Source organism: Camellia sinensis, chromosome 2 (genome assembly GCF_055761805.1).
Source record: "Camellia sinensis isolate YWXY chromosome 2, ASM5576180v1, whole genome shotgun sequence".
In the NCBI taxonomy this organism is placed as follows: domain Eukaryota; kingdom Viridiplantae; phylum Streptophyta; class Magnoliopsida; order Ericales; family Theaceae; genus Camellia; species Camellia sinensis.
Window position 1 is genome coordinate 12,942,501 of NC_138962.1, and position 4,075 is coordinate 12,946,575.

The following is a 4,075-nucleotide window of genomic DNA, read 5'->3' on the forward strand; positions in this document are numbered from 1 at the left end:
GGCAACTTGTAGGCAAAAGTCAAAGCCAACCTAATGGCAATTACCTGAGGGACATACTTTTCGTGAGGAGTAGGGCAAGACAGGCTGGCCAAGGCCGCTTGTAGGCCGGGCTAGCATGCTAATGAGGCCGCGAGCAGGCCACACTGTAGAGGTCGCACGCGAGCCTGGCTACCATGCTACCGAGGTCGCGGAAAGGCCAGGCTGCCATGCTGCCAAGGTCACGCGCAAGCCAGGCATCAAGGCCAACGGCATGAGAGGCTGCCATGCTGCCCACGTTGTGCGTATAACATGCAGCCTAGGCTGCGCTCAGGCCAACCTACCATGCTGCCAAGGCCGCGCGCAGGCCAGGCTACCATGCTGCTTAGGCCAAGGAAATGCCATGCTGCCAAGGCCACTTGCATGCCAGACAGCCATGCTGGCTAAGTTACAAGCATACCATGTTGCTTCGGCCTAAGGCCTGCCATGCTGCCAAGGCTGCGTGCAGGCCAGGCTGCCATGCTGCCTAGGCCGCGAGCATACCAAGCTGATAAGGCTGCACGGAGGCCAGGCAGCCCTACTAGCTAGGCCGTGGGCATGCCATCCTGCCAGGGTTGCACGCTGGCTAGGATGCCATGCTACCAAGCCCGCGGGTTTCACATGCTACTAGGGCCGTGCATAGGCCAGGTTGCCATGCTGCCAAGGTTGTAGGCTTGACATGCTGCTAAGGCCGCATGCAGGACAAGCTGTCATGCTGCCAAGGTTGTAGGCTTGACATGTTGCTAAGGCCGCGAGCAGGCCAAGCTGCCATGCTGCTAAGGTCGCGTGCTGGTCAAGCAGCCTGTAGACACCCCATTTTTGACCGTCCTCAAGACTTGGACGTCATCATTTGAACACTCGATGATCATCCATGCTCATTGTAGACGTACCCGTGGGCCTCATGCTACAGTTCAGACTCAAATTGTCATGGTTCTTAATCTGATCCCACAATGTGCGATGTGAGATTGATAAATCACCAAAGAGTCTAAATCCGGCAAATCGTTTTGGAAAACAAATTTTTGAGAAAGAAGTGCCAAACATGGACTGCTTTGCCAGATACAGAGTCGCCATCTAAATATTTTATTTTGGGGAATTTAGGAAACCCTGACTCGTTGCCTAAGGCCACGTGTCCGTCATCACCAAAGTTGCCTCGGCTCGGGAACTTGGGTACGATTGGGGAGGTCATCTATGAGCACCCCCGCTCGCCCGATCCAAAGATCGGTATGTACTAAGCATGATATTGAGTTTTGAAAACATATGTGTTCTTATTTCGGTTAATTAGCTAGAATTTACTATGTGATGCGCACAACACGCAAGTATAGACTAGATCGCCTAATTTGGAACAAAGCATCGCATATCCGTTTTGTTTGGAAAATGGTTTAAGGTTTGCTACTCTCGAGTAGGCTAAAACATGGATTTCAATGAATTGATCCAATTCAAGTAATCCAACCTTCACCCACAGGCATTCAGGTAGTTATATCACATAAGCAAATAGCCTCATGGTAAGCATGTTGTCATGTTAACACTTACACACATGCAAGATGCTAAAGCATAAATACTCACAGTGTACTCCGAGCCAAAACAAGGAACATGTTAGTAATCAAATGTATGATCCAAGTCCATGTTAAGATGGCTAATGCATCGCATACAAAATGTAACTAGAATAGGCTCGGCTAATCTAAGGATGGCATGTGAAATGCAACAACTTGATACACATATTCAACTTGGAATTTGAAATACTATGTAGTTAGTATGATGCGCCGAGCCCGGTGCATGCAATAAAGATGAATGATGCAAACATGCATAGCATAAGAATGCTAATTGAAATGTGCCCTAGAACTAACCATCATAAACGGTTAAGTAAAAGGGAGAAAGAAATGGTGGTTGGAAGACATGCATCACACTCACGCGCGCTTATTACAAAATTGCCCTCTCTCGAAGGGTCCGAATGAATAATACAAATTAATTAACTAGCAGGCTAATTAAATATTACAGACCCTTAATTAATTTAAACAAATTAATTAAATTACTGAAAGCAGTAAAACAGCCTCGGGAAGAGGGACGAATGCATGCACGCTCGGCTCCACTCGGAAATCCACCGTCATGTCACATGTTACCTCTGTTTACACTGCTCTGCACCTCTAAGGACTACACAAGTCTCAAGGTTACTTCTGGACTACTCCCTGAGCACTGTGGGAAGTCACCGACCAAGAGGAAACACCACCGGCCATGGAATTATGGTCATCGACCAAAAATTATGTCACCGGCTGGGTATTGATAGTCGGTCGGCACTGAAAGTTGCCAACCGGCCATTTCTTCCTGCAGAATACTGGTTTGCTGCAACAGAGGATAGACAAGACATGGCAATGCATTTTCAAAGCAATTTATGCACCATCACCCTCCTCAGCATGTTTGAGACTTAGAGAAGCATGGTTCTCGACCCTCGGGCCATCAATCACGCATTTCAATGCATGACGGCCCAAGATGCCAAGTGTGCAATTTGATATCAAATGAAATGCACACAAACACACAATGATCCTAACCTCTATCATAATTGATCAAGAGGCAAGGGATGTAAACATGCACAATGCTATGCAACCTAAACATGCAAGCTAAGCATGCAATATGAGCATGTGAACAAGCATGCAAACATGCAAGTATGTAACAAGTATGCAAGCTAACAAGCATGCAAGATGCAATTTAAACATGCAAACATACAAGACATGTAGCAACATGTTAAGAAACTTAATCAAAGATGCATGCCAAATGCAATATCACTTAAACATGCAACAACATGTTAATAGTCCTATCATCTAGACGTACAAACATACATAGCATGCAACAACATGCAAAGGGGCCAAGTATGCGACAACATGCAAGGTAAGCATGTAACAACACGCAAAGGATGGTCTTAAACCAATATGGGCGGTTCTCAAATAGGCCTAAATCAGCAGCCAATATGCTAAGGGATAAGGGACAAAGTCACATACAAACATGCATGTATAATGGTCCAACACTTAAGCATAAAAGGGCAACTTTTAAGGACACTTAAAAGGGACAAACATGGACATATGGCAAGCATTTTAATGCTCTGAAAACATGCAAAGGATGATGCCAAATCAACCTAATAATGCAAACAAGTCATGCGCAAAAAGCTTGAAACTAGCCCAAAGGCTCAAACCATGATCATGTGACACATGAAGCAAATGACCAAAGTGGACCAAAACAGTTCCAAATCATGCCAAAGTAAGCCTAAAACATGCAATGGCCAAAGCTAAAACAAGCTAAAAACAAAAGGGGCAAGGCATGAGGCATACAAGGCCACCAAAAAGGTGTTACAATACACCTAAGACAACCAAACATGGCATGATTTAGGCGACCAAAATCAGAGATATGACATGCTAAAATGATCCCAAAAACCCACTTAGATGGCATCCCAAATGCCTAGACATGATGGCATACACAATGACACATCCATGAGGCATACAACCCTAACTCTTTAAAGCATTAAAAGAGTTATAAATGCAAGCATACAAGCATAACATATAGACTGAAATCGCATTATAAGTGGTGCCAAACCACTGAAATGATCCAAATGGAGCATGCTAGAGGATTCAACACTCGAAGCTAACAAGCAAGATTACATGGTAGCTATACAAAGCAAGTCATGGACGACCAAAATAACCAAAATTAGAGCTTTAGCATGTTAAAACAAAGCTAGAAGCTTCATGATATTGAGCCAAAATCATGCTAAAAACACATGTTACAACATGATGCATGTTAAGGCTAAAACATGGGATTACATGACAAGTGTATGAAGCATACATGGCATGTCTAAACCAACTTAAAACAGAGGTATAACATGGCAAAACAAAGCCTAATATCTACTGAAATGAATCTAAAGCAAGCTAGGCATACAAGCTACAACACGAGCCATTTGTGCAAGCATCAAAGACAACAAGGAGAGGGGATGACCCTCTCCTATTTAGGACACCAAAACCACCTCTCCACCACTGAAAATCCTCTGGGTTTCAGTGTTAGAGAGGTCATGCAAAGCTAA